Source organism: Lissotriton helveticus, chromosome 1_1 (assembly GCF_964261635.1).
Source record: "Lissotriton helveticus chromosome 1_1, aLisHel1.1, whole genome shotgun sequence".
In the NCBI taxonomy this organism is placed as follows: domain Eukaryota; kingdom Metazoa; phylum Chordata; class Amphibia; order Caudata; family Salamandridae; genus Lissotriton; species Lissotriton helveticus.
Window position 1 is genome coordinate 925,974,235 of NC_136057.1, and position 13,457 is coordinate 925,987,691.

The window sequence follows — 13,457 nt, forward strand, 5'->3', positions numbered from 1 at the left end:
CTGACGCGCGATTCGAGGTGGGCTCGGTATTGCTGTTGGCGCAATTTCAGTATGTGTGCAGTTTCCGTCGTGGGATCAGCCATGTGTGTCGTGTCAGCCTCCTGGAGTGCCAGCTCCAGTTCCGAGAGCTCCTGCTGGTACGTTTGTTTGTGTTTCGTGACTAAAGCAATCGCGTGCCCCCGCAGTACCGTCTTATATGCCTCCCACAGAATTGAGGGGGAGGTCACCGATGTAGTGTTTTCTGCAAAGTAGAATTTGGTCGCAGATTTAAGGTCTTTTTTGATCTGGGAGATCGTGAGATAGTTGGGACAGATGGGATAGATTCTCGCGCGTTTCTTCACCTTAGTGGAGAGGGATATCAAAACAGGAGAGTGGTCTGAAATTCCTCTGGGGAGTATGTTGATGGTGTCTATGTTCCTCATCCTGTCGCCGAGAATCAAAAAGTAATCCAGACGGGACAAACTATTGTGTACCTGCCAGTGATATGTGTACTGTTTCGCTGTGGGATGGATATGGTGCCAGGCGTCTTTCAGCCCCAATGCCTCCATGAAGCCTGGGAAAGCAGAAGAGCCCGACGCGCGTGCCCGAACGGGGAACGTGTCTAGCACTGGGTCTACAATGGAGTTGAAGTCCCCCCCTATGATCGTATCTCCCGTCGGGAGATTCAGAAGGAATTCCCCTAGTGCCGGCAATGCCACGGAGTGTAGTGCTGGAGGAATATAAACGGACACTACGTTCAAGAGTTTACCCTCCCATTGCCCATGGACCTCCGCGAAGCGGCCTTGATCGTCTACTTTGTGTTGTATCACAATAAAGGGGGAAGAGTTTTTCACTAGGACACCCGTCCCTCGTGACCCCGCCGTGAACTCCGCACGCACCGCCATTTTGTAGCCTCGTCTATCGAGTGCACGACATGCCGTCCCCGTGAGGTGTGTTTCCTGTAGTAACACTATTGCGGGGCCTTGGCGCTTAATCGCTTGTAGGACCAGCCCTCTCTTTATTTTGTCCCCTAAACCTCTAACATTCCATGTAAATAGCCGAAGGGGAGGCACCGCCACGGAGCGTGGCACGACTGCTGTGTGGGGTTGGTGCGTCATCATGTGGTCTTATGAGTACGGCTGGTGGTCGTATCAAATGTGGTATCATGCGTCTGTTGCCGTCTGTGAGTCTGTGTGGGTAGAGTGTGTCGTGGTGCATCATAGCGAGTACATCTTGAGCCAAAACCAATAAAACTAACTTCCCCCCCCCTTCCTAGTGTGATTGACTGTGTGCCTAATCTTAACTTGCGTTCTCTGTTGAACCTAATGCTGTGCCAATTAAATCTTACGACCGGAGTGGGATGACCATCCCTGTAGCTAAATCGGAGTGTGAGCGTATTAACATCATGTGGCCTGACTTGTGGACCTTCAATAACATCAAAAACCATGTGTCTAACCCTAACCTGCTTGATACCCATAACTATAGAACTACCCCCCCCCCGTTCCACCCCCCTCCCTGCCTCCCTGCCTAACGGACCCAGAACTGTCCACCCCCCAACTTAGCAGAGTGCTTTACCCATCCCATCAACAATGTACTTGCTTGCTGGGGTGAAGCATCCCCGGAGTAGGCGGCTCCCCTGCCCTCTTCGGGGTCTCCCAGGTCAGCGTCCAAGCGTGAACCCTCCGATCAATTTGCCATGAAGTAACACACCAGGGTGTATTGGGGATTCATGAATCTGCACCTTCCTCTATTTCAGAAAGTTCCTGAGTAGGTGACTTAACCGTCCCATCTCTGCCCGATGTCTGTGATCCTGCGCGGCTGTCTCCTCGTTGGTGTCCGTTATTTCTGTTGGAGCGACGGGCGGCCCCACCTGTCTCCATCCCTCCAGCCAGTCGCGGGCCGCCTCCGGCGTGGCGAAAAACCACACTTTGTCGTCTGCTACGACTCTTAGTCGGGCCGGATACAGCATAGAGTATGACAGTTCCTTCGCTCTCAACTCCTTCTTGACCTCAAAGAACGTTCTCCTCCGACGTGAGACCTCTGCAGTGTAGTCCGGGAAAAAGGCAAGCGTCGAGTTTTGAATTTGGAGCGGCGTCGCCATTCTCGCCGCCTGCAAAATGGCATCTCGATCTCTAAAGTTAAAGAGTCTCGCCAGTATTGGTCTGGGGGGGCCCTGGTTTGGGCTTTCCACCTGGGACTCTGTGCGCCCTCTCCACCGAGAAGAACTGCGAGAGCCCTTTTGGTTGTAACTGCGTCTTTATCAGCTCTTCCACGTAGAGGTCCATGGCGCGGGTACCCTCCGATTCCGGAACCCCAAGAATCCGTACGTTGTTTCTCCGAGAGCGCCCTTCCTGATCATCCAGTTTTTCCTTGAGTGACTTGTTTTTGGCCTCAACACGCAACACGCTCCATCGCCATTTGTAGTTCCGCAACGTCTTCCACCACGGATTTCGTGACTACCTTGACCTGCTTCACTCTTTCCCCCATTTTGTGAAAGTCTGCTCGTAATAGCGTGACCTCCGTGGCCGTGGACCCCACCGTTGCTTGCACTTGGGCCAGGGCTCTCATCACATCCTCAAGCGTCGCTTTCTTGGGCCCCTCTCCTTCCTGCGGTTTCCCGGTGGACGTTCGCGGTTCTGGTAGCTGAGAGTTATGCTTGTCGAACGCATATTTATCCAGTCTGGATTGTGTAGAGTTGTTTTTTGTGCCTCTGCCCGCCATATTAACTGCAGGCCGTGATCCCTCGCAGTTGCCCTTCTGACGTGGTCCCGGTTGCACCTCGTCTAGGCCGTTTCTCTGGAGTGCTATGTTCCTGGCGCTCTGTCTCCTCTCCGTTTTGCGGAAATCCAGGCTTCCAGCTGTCTAACGTAGTACTGTGGGTGGCTAAAGCCGCAGGTTTTGCCCAACCAGGAGTTGCGTCCGCGACCCACAGCGTGCACTAAGTAAAGGCCTCCGAGTCCTCCCCTGCAGCCTATGTGTTGTTGGAGCTGACGTCCCGCGGGGCTATCCTCCTCCACCTTGTTCCGGCCGCCCACGAAGAATGCTGGTCCACCTGCTTAGTCCGGTCTTCTGTTTTTCTCTCTGCTATGCTTTGGGTCCTTGCCTCGCTTCTCCCCGCGAGCCCTCTGTCCGCCCGCATGCAACAGTCAGCCTCACACGTGTACCCCAAGTATAAGTCAGTACGGAAATGCCTTGTGACAGCACCGGTGCAATGAGCGCAGACTGACATGGCGGGGCCTCTGCTTGCCGGTCAGCGGTGTAGCAAGTATAATGATAGCCGGTGGATTTATTAGGGTCACTGCGTGCCTTTCTTTGGTATAGTGAGGATCCGATATGTTGCGAGCTAATAGGGCCAGCAGGACCTTCGCTCTCTGCTCATAGGTGTTGCAGGTTCAATGCGGGCAAAATAAAGTTAATAGCGCCTTGTGGAGCGATAGGGACTGCCACCATAAATTGTATTGCGTGTTTGGTCACTGGTCTCAAAACGCCAAGGCCCGGCCAGGAGCAATAATAAACTAATCAGTCCCCACTCCGCCGGATCTAGGTGCAGAGTTCTATTTCAAAGGTGCCGCTGTTGTGCGAAACGTTAGCGGATCGGCTGCTGGGTATTCTTTCTCCCGGATGGGAGCTTACCGGCTTCCTTCGCGTCACTGCGGGGAGGCGCGCTTAATTGCGTTTCTCCGAGTCTGCGCTCCCGGTGCTATTCCTGACACCTCCCCGCCTCGTCCGCCGCCTCCACTGTTCCCGCTGATATTCGTATGATGCTGTTGTTGCTTGTGACGGGAGAGGCTATATTCCGGTCTTCAGCTCCGCCGTCAGTCAGTGATGGTCCCCACCAGCGCGGACTTCCGGCTGCATTCCGCCGCCTCCACCTCACTTCCGCCCGGCCTGTGGAATCACTGTGGCTCGATGAGGTTCGTCGCTTTAGGGCCCCAGGAGTCGGAACGCGTAACTTGCCCCCCCGGTGTCAAATTTTGTTAAGAGTGCCGTCGGTCGGACTCCGCTCGGCACTAGACCCGGTGTTTCCCCTCTCGAGGCTTCAGTTTTGCGGATTAATGTGCGAATATTCGTGGGAAGGCCTCCTCACCCCCAGAGCTCCTCTACTATGCTGCCGCCATGTTCGGCTGCTAGCCACGCCCCCGATTTCCTTTGTTTTTAAATTTAATTCCACATAGATTTTTCATGCTTCTTACTTTTCACAATGTGGCTTGTTTCCTGCTCTGAATCCACCACCCCACCGTCACCCTGTGATCCCTCAATCCACCAACCCTGACTCCATAGCTTCCTCCCTCCCTTCTGTGGAGTTACCCACCCTAGACCCAGCCTACGAGGCAATAGGACCAAAAAGGTCCATTGTACATGAATTACCCCCCCCCCCCCAGCCCATCAATCCCCTTGCCCCCGTCCCCCTACGGGCCATAATCCTAGAAAAACAAAAACTGAATTAAGCATGCAAAAAACTAATATGTGACGATACAACGCGTGGTGCTACCACGCAGTTGTTACAACGACAGCGTTGTTGCCACGTGTGGCGTTACATCGCAAGTCGACTTGCACTAGATGGCGCGTCGGACTTTGAAATAGTATGAATTACTATTTCTACTCCAGTTAGCGCAACAGCAAGGAATGTGTTGGATTTAAAATCCAACACATTCCCTGGTGTTGCATGCCACCTAGCGCAAGTCGTAGAAACGACTTGCGATGTAAAGTCACACATGGTTACAATGTGGTCATTGTAATGACCGCGTTGTTACCTACCTGCGTTGTAACCGCTGTGTCCGGCAAAGAACACCTAGGAGCGGCATAACAGGATTCTTAGTCACCCGACGTACGACCATGACAATACCTTTACACCAGTCTAACCCCATGACTCTCCGCATTTAAACATCAATTGACTACAAAAACTCCTTAGCTTTCAATTCAGAGGTTAAAAACTGGGCCTTATCTTTGTATTTAACCTTATGTTTTGCAGGGTTAAGAAGAAATACCTGAGCACCTTTACTCTGAAACATTGGGAATAATTGCCTGACTTCCCATCACTTTTCCACTGTTGTGTGATAGTAGTCTACCTAACAAAGAAATAATTTCCCTTTCCAGTCCTTTTTCTATCTGGATGCACCAGGTCATGTGGGGCTTGTCAAACCAGAAAGTTATTCAGACAGATTAACACTGCCCTAGGTTTGGAAGCGACTTGACCTGGACGATACTATTGTTTAAATGGAAAACGGTGACCCCTCTGTACTTCACTGTGCCAAGATCATTGCGTTAGCTCAGGAAAAGCTTCTGTAAAGAGTTTGACGATCTACTTGCGGCCTCTGAACCTGTAGCTCCCTCACATTGTTTGGGTCCTTTGGCTCTCTGCCCTGGTCTGTGTGCCATAATGCTTTGGTATATAACCGTAAGTGATACCTCTTCTGCCCTCTAGTGAACACCAGGGGTTGTCTACGTTGTCTCCAAAGATCCCCCTCCTTCAGAACCAATTAGGGGAGAGAACGAATAATCCCATCTAAGAGCACCTTCACCTTCATTTTGCCCAACCATGTCAGTCAAATCCTTTTTGCGGACAGTACCTGGCTTACTATTTTTACTGGAAATCTCCCCTTCATCCAGGCGTAGACTACTTGATTCACTCCATCCGCTACCTGGCGAGTCCCCCTTTGAACTCCGCTTGCACTAATAAGACTCCCCATCGCTAGAAGAGTTGGATAGATCTGACAGGGAGAAAACTTTATCTCCATAGTCTGTCCAATTCCTGGCTTCTAAGTTATCAACTTATTCAATTCAGCTCTGAGTCTTACGCCCCCAGCCCTGGGGTTCTTCAAACTATTAGTGGGCGCTGTGCTTGAAGGTGTGGGCCTGAATGTAGCTAGGGCTGTGTCTTCCTCTTCCTTGATTATTGCTTTTTCTGGTGCCACAGAGGGCACCCCAGAGGGACAGACCGGCCCATGTAAAATTGGAGTTAGAACACCCTCCACAGCCCCTGTTCACCCCCACCATGGCCTAATTTACCCCAAGTAGGGTCACTCACCCCACTCTGTACCGTGATCCCTGCAATAGGCAGTGCAGGGACTTCAGATTGTTGCTTCTCATTAGACTGCATTGCTGCACCTCCATTCTCCATAGCAGTCAGCTTTTTAGTTAAAGACTTGGGAGCAAAGAAGGCTGCTGGAGCAGATTTCTTCCCAGCGTTGCAAGTTTTCTCAGGGGTGTGCCTGAGTCTGCCTGTAGCCTTAACACCAGTACACTGGGATGTACTTTCAATCTTCATTGTGGCAGAGAGGTTGGCAGAGAGGTTCGCCGTGAGTCTTAGCTCCTCTCGTGGTCTTTGGAGACATCTCAGCTTTTCATGTAGGAGTCTTGCATCGGAGTGTATCCAGGAAGCAAATAGAGCTGTGGAGGAGGCACCGAGTAAGCTGGCAACACAGGGTTAATTGGTGTCAGCAAATTAAACTATATATTGTCCAAATCATGTAGAAATCATGTCAGAGCACTTTGCGACATCTAGAGGGCCGACTATCTGTCGGTCAATTAGAAACATAGAACGTAGCGAGACAGGGGAGTCTGAGCAAGCGGAGAGCTCACACAGCCGACTGCCCAGCCACCATCTTGCCTCGTCTTAACCCAAATTTTCAACAATCTAGTTTCTTCTGCCTTAAAAAACCCTTCAGTCCATTTATGTATAAAAGAAACAAGAAGGGGGAAAGGATACACCCCTGCTGCACACCCTGGATTGAGTCTATGGGGTCGGTGGTATCACCTGCAGGACCATTGTGGATATTCGTCATAGTATTCTGATCTAGTCTCCAAAGGTGGATAACCAAGAACTCCTCTACCCCAATGCTTTCCATCACACTCCAGAGCTTATCGCGGTTTACAGTGTTGAAAGCAGACGACAAGTCCAGATGTAGTGAGCACTTCATCGACTTGTTGTACATACTAACAACTAAAGCTAGGTTTAGACACTGCTCAAAAGTCCCTCAATCATGTCTAAAGCCATATTGGTTCTTGAGGGCATGCTATTATCACTATCCCATATTTCCAAACAGTTAATAACACCCTCCCCAGGACTTTGGCCGTGGTATCTATCAGAGAAATCGGTCTGTAGCATGCCACTATGGTCGTGAAGGTGATACCACTGACCCCATAGGCTCCGTATAGGGTGTACGTCAGGGTGTATCCTTGCCACCTTCTTGATCCTTGTTTATATAAATGGACTGAGGTTGTGTATACGTCTTTTATTTGATCCCGGATGTGTGACAGAGCTCTTTGTCTCGTGAGACTTGTACAATGTGACTGTGGCTGACAGAGTCAAATGTTTTTGAAATGTCTATGGACACCACTGCAAGAGAGTATTTATTCTTTTGTGGCCCTTTTATAGTGTTCTATAGCAGTGTTAGGTTTTCAAGACAACCTTTCACTTTCATGAAGCCCTTTGTCTTGTACTCAAATTAACGAAAGAGAGAAGTCTTTAGGCCAGAATTTTTGTAAATAGTTTCATCAATGCTGTACCAATTGAAAGTGGTCTCCAATTTCTTATTTTGTTTAGTTAATTTATTTGTACATTCTTTGGAATTAGATTCTAACTTTTTTATCCATCCTGGGACTCTTCTCATTGTTAACCAGGTTGATAATATGTTGGGAATAATTCTTTAATAGTTAAAGTATTCTAATGCTTCTGTTATTTCAAGGAGTTTAATTTCTTTCCACCGACATTTGAAACCCCATTATTTTGGTATTCTGTCAATAGTAGGGGTGGGCTGAATCTGCAGTGTTTCACTCCAGGGAATTCCACAGAATTATATGAAAACTCTGCGAGATTCCCCAGAGTTCTGCAAACAGGCGGAATAAGCCAAGTTGCGCTGCTTGTACTGGTATTTAGTTCCAGTAGCTCGTTCTATGCTGAAAGATCAGCACGAACTGCACCTTGCAGCGCACCTCAAGACGCTGCTTTTTGAGTTGATTTTACTGCCGCTTGAGTAGGTTTTCTACTCGAGATGCAGCTTTCTGAATGCAAGTGGTCATGACCTCCTGCGACCACCTGCTTTGTGAAAATCTAGCCGGATGGCCTCCTGGCAACCAAAATTCATGCTAGGAATGCCAAATCTTGCTCTCGCTTGTCAATTTACCATAGGCATGCTGCACACAAGAAAAACTCTGCCACAAGAAGGTTGGAAGAATTTGGCTGGAAGTGTGTGGTACATGCATGACGCAGAGTGGTCAAAACTCCACCAACTCTGCCGGGAGAAGAGAATTTATCATCCATCCCTAGTCATAAGGGGTGAATTGAGGATTTTTTTATTCTCTTTTTCAATAATGTCCTTGCAATATTAAAAGATATAATCTGCACCGATTTGACAAGTAGCATCTTCTGCTCCATCAATGATTATTCTGGCAATTTTCTTTTTTGTGTTTCCTGAAAATTGCCTAATATTCTAATGGCTGACCTTTGCTTTTGCATATCTTAATTTATGCATTTGATTGAGCTTTTCATTTTTCTTTTTAGATGTTAGTTTGGACTGAGACATTCTAGGTCTCATCTTGAGCAGCAATCAGAGGTTGATCACCAATTTCAATTCGAAGTTCTTTGCAATTGACTGCCTTTGAACTTATATCACCAGTACAGATTAGGGGGTTGGCAGCAAATTTCGCTCAGCCAGCAAGTTTGCAGAGTTTTGCCACTCCCAGCCGAGTTTGGCAAAATACCTACACCACTGCTGGCCAAATAAAGTATATCCATGTGCCGGCGCTCACCCCTAAAGATAGCTTCTGGACTTCAAAGATGGCCGACAAACTGCAATCACCTTAGAGTGAGAAGAGCATTGCAATTGCAAGAGACAGGAAAATCTGGGAGCTGTGGAGGAGTGGGCGGGGTCAAAGACGCAGTACTGTGGAAAGGTGAAAGTTCGGAGAAGAGGACGGAGAGAAACCGTAATGGGAAAACAGAGGAAGTAGTGCCGACCCAAGCGAGAATCCCCAAGGACAAGGTGGAGGAGAGGAGTGCTGCAGGCAAAGAGGAACAGCCGGATGTTGGCCATCATGGTGGAGAGGCTCTCCTGATAGCAAGAGGATGAGCTGGGTGTCGTCAGCATAGGATATGATGTTTAGTCCATGGGTTCTGACAATCTTGGCCAAGAGAGTCATGTAGGAGTTGAACAGTGTAGGGCTGAGGGACGAGCCTTGAGGGACACCACAGATGATGTGCTTAGGTTTCCAGGTGAAAGGTGAAACGTGGTAAGTAGAGTCTCTGGGTTCTCATTTGAGAGTATCTCCTTGGATTCCAATGTGGTGGAGCCTCTTGACAAGGGTGCGGTGGGATATGGTGTTGAACGCTGCTGAGAGGTCGAGGAGGATCAGGACCACCATTTCTCCCCGGTCAAGAATGGAACTGATGTCGTCAGTGGCAACAATCAGGGCAGTTTCGGTGCTATGGTTGGTGTGGAATTCAGATTGGGAGGTGTTCAGAAGATTGTTGTTCTCTAGGTGTTCCATGAGTTGGGGGATGATGGCTTTTTTGAGGACTTTAGACGGAAAGGGGAGCAGAGAGATGGGATGCGAGTTTCCTGGGGTCAGTGGATGGTTGCTTGAGAAGGGGTTTGACCTCTGTGTGTTTCCATTCTTCAGGAAAGGTGGCCATGGTGAGGAATGCATTGAAGATCCCTGAGAGCTCATTGATGATCATTTTGCTCCCGAGGTCGAAGATGTGATGTGGCGAAGGGTTCGTGAGTGCTCCTGGGTACATGAAGTTCATGATGGCTGTGGTGTTTAGAGTGGTGAGCCGGTCCCATGGGGTGAGCAGGGGTGAGCAGGGGGTCTGAGTTTGCATCAGTGGGAGAGAAGAGGCTGAGGGTGTCTGTGGCCTCTCGCAGTCTGGCTTCCGGGCCAACCACAGCACCGAGACCACCCTGATCGCAGCTACCGATGACATCCGAGCCCTGCTCGACAACGGAGAAACAGCGGCCCTCATCCTCCTAGACCTCTCCGCGGCCTTCGACACTGTCTGCCACCGTACCCTAGTACAACGCCTCAGCAACGTCGGAATCCAGGAGAAGGCACTGGAGTGGATCATCTCCTTCCTCGCCGGAAGGACACAGAGAGTCCGCCTCCCCCCGTTCAGATCAGAGGCCACCGAAGTCATCTGCGGCGTACCACAAGGATCATCGCTCAGCCCCACGCTGTTCAACACCTACATGAGCCCCCTCGCAGCCATCGCATGCCAGCACAACCTCAACATCATCTCCTACGCCGACGACACCCAGCTGATCCTCTCCCTCACCAACGACCCCGCCACCGCCAGAGCCAACCTGCACGAAGGGATGACAGACGTTGCCAAATGGATGTTGAACAGCCGCCTGAAACTGAACTCGGACAAGACTGAAGTCCTCATCCTGGGATCCTCACCCTCTGCCTGGGACGACTCCTGGTGGCCCCCCGCCCTGGGCAGCGCACCCAAACCAACAGACCACGAACGCAACCTGGGATTCATCCTGGACTCCTCCCTCTCCATGACCAGACAAGTCAACGCCGTCTCCTCGTCATGCTTCAACATCCTGCGCATGCTACGTAAGATCTTCCGATGGATACCCACCGAGACCAGGAAGACGGTCACCCAGGCCCTCGTCACCAGCCGTCTGGACTACGGCAACTCCCTCTACGCCGGAACCACCGCCAAACTCCAGAAGAGACTCCAGCGGATCCAGAACACCTCAGCACGTCTCATCCTGGACATCCCCCGCCGCAGCCACATCTCCGGACACCTGAGAGACCTGCACTGGCTCCCAGTCAACAAGAGAATCACCTTCCGGCTCCTCACCCACGCACACAAAGCCCTACACAACCAAGGCCCAGGTTACCTCAACAGCCGCCTCAACTTCTACGCTCCCAAACGCCACCTTCGATCGACCAGCCACGCCCTCGCCGCCGTCCCCCGCATCCGAAGAGCCACCACAGGAGGAAGGTCCTTCTCCTACCTGGCCGCCAAGACTTGGAACTCTCTTCCGACGCACCTCCGCCTGACCCAAGACCACCTCGCCTTCAGGAAGCAGCTCAAGACCTGGCTGTTCGAGCAGTAGCGAACCCCCCTCCCCCCAGCGCCTTGAGACCCTCCGGGTGAGTAGTGTGCTATATAAATGCTTTGATTGATTGATTGATTGATTGTGGCGGTGAGTACGGGTATGAAGTTTTTTGTAGATGGTGGAGATCTTGCAATAGAAGAAGTCCACCAGGGTGTCACAGAGTTCCTGGAAAGGTATAATGATGTTTTCAGTGGCTGAGTAGTTGGAGAACTCTCTGACAATGTTGAAGAGTTCTTTGCTGTGTTTGGAAATGGCTTCAATGTGTTCAGCAAGGGAACTCCTTTTCGTCTCTTTCAGGAGTTGGTGGTATTGGCTGAGGAATGTCTTGAATGTGACCCGGTCAGTGGGTTCCTTGCTGGTGCGCCATTTTCTTTCAAGTTGCGCTTAGTTGTTCTCAGTTCCATGGTGTATCCATGGTGTATCAACTGGCCTGTTTGAGGATCTCTTGAGGTTGGTGGTCTTGACGCGTTGACTGTCGGCATAATTGGTGATCCAGGTTTAGAAGTTATTGACAGCCTGTTCTAGGTAGGCTGCGGTGTCAAGTCAGGAGGTATTGAGAGCATGGGTCCACTGGCTTTCTGATACTTTGTCCCACTGCAATGTGAAGTAGTGGGTGGGTTGGTGGTGGTGCTGGTGGATCCTGTGATGGAGAAGTGGATGATGGTGTAGTCTGTTCAGGTGACCTCAGTGACATGGTGGTCCATGGCTCTGTCGCTGGCTGAGAAGATGGGGTTGAGTATGTGTCCTGCAACATGTGTGGGGTAGGTGACCAGTTGCGTGAGGTTGATGTTGTTCATGGTTTCGAGGAAATTGGCTGTGTTGGTGTCATTAAGGTCATCAAAGTGAAAGTTGAGGACTCAGAGGAAGATGTAGTGTTTGGAATTTGGAGATGAAATCTCAGAACCTGGGGCGAGTCTGTAGGTGAGGGTGCCTTTGATGGTGGTTTTGCAATTGGTTTGGAGTTGGAAGTTGAGGTGTTCCATGAGTGGAATGGTGTTGTCTGTGGTGTTGTTGCAGTGGATGGTTCTTTGTGGATGATGGCGCTTCCCCCTCTGTGTTTGGTGATTCAGACTCATCATGGCTTAGCCCCTCTAGCTTTCAGCACCACCACCTGCCGGATATGGGCTCAGCACTCCAGTGCCATCCATTTGCACGGCTAGTTGATTCAATTGGTGAGTTGTCTCACACCCCTTTGTAAATTACAACTTCCATGACTACCATTATGCTGTCTATATCAGCCAACACCGTTTATGCAGTCTGATAAGTGTTGGCATTGGGTGCCTTAACACAGCATTTGGTTCATTACACAGCGTCAGTTCTGCTTACTAAAATTGGCCCACTAGTCACTCTCATTCAATGCCTGGCTCCACGTCAGCAAGCCAGGCTTCTTACCCATTAAAAGGTTGAGAATAGATTCAGATTGTTTCAGCCCCAAGACCTCTAATCAACGGGTGTTTCTGATCACCAGCTGTCCTGAGGGAAACTTCAGAGGGAGCCAGGTACTATATGGTTTGATTAGTCTTTCTCCCAATACCCAGATGGTACAAATAATTTTCAAATCAGGACCGATAGGAAACTCCACCAGAGTTCCCTCTGGCTTTGCCTTGCCCAGGAAGAGTTCACCATCTCTCGGGTCCTATCACACACCTTCATGCTCCACCTCCCTGACATAGTGGGCAAGACGGGCCAGTGATGTGTTTGCACGAGGCCATAGCTGAATCCCACCTCAGTTGGCCCTCACCTTCATTGCGCCATAGGGTTTAAATCGGCCCTCTGACTCGTGCACGTGTTAGACTCCTTGATCTGTATTTCAAGATAGGTCAGGTGGCTAATCAACTTTGCTACAGAACCCTGTGACACTCGCTACTGGGTCCCCACCCAGCAGCGTGACACGGTTAGGCTTGCACTGAGCACAGTCTTCCCCATTTGACCGTCATGCCGGGAGCAGGAACCCCATTCCCCCTTCCCCACCCATGCATATCCAGAAAGGGGTCAGGCAAGTTGCTAGGGGTAGACACCGAGGCAGTCAATCTCCCTCAGTCCCTCAGACATGATGAAGTTGCTGCCATGGGGCTGTAACACTCTCCATCGGAGCAGAGAGCCACCTGTGACCCTTAAGCCTACCCAGCTGTCTTTCCTGCTGTGTTGAATCCTCCTGGCACACTGCACGGACCTTAAATGTTTACATTATGATGGTTTCATTCCTTCAAGAACTCTATCTTCAAAGTAAGTCTTTTCAATTTTACCTTACAGTACTTGTTGGCTATCTGTCTTGTGCCCATGTTTAGCCTGCGAAGGAGTTTAACACCTGCCATGGGCTGCATTCCACAGTAAGTCGACTACGAGAGGACCCAATCTCAGTGCACTCGGGCTACTACCAGCCTAACACCATCCGTGAAGTGGGTC

At 50.4% G+C, this 13,457-nt stretch overlaps 1 long non-coding RNA gene across 1 annotated transcript in view; it reads left to right on the forward strand.

Moving 5' to 3' along the window:
* LOC144771478 (uncharacterized) overlaps positions 1-13,457 on the forward strand; it is a 317,699-nt gene that overhangs the window by 224,814 nt on the left and 79,428 nt on the right. The window lies entirely within an intron of this gene.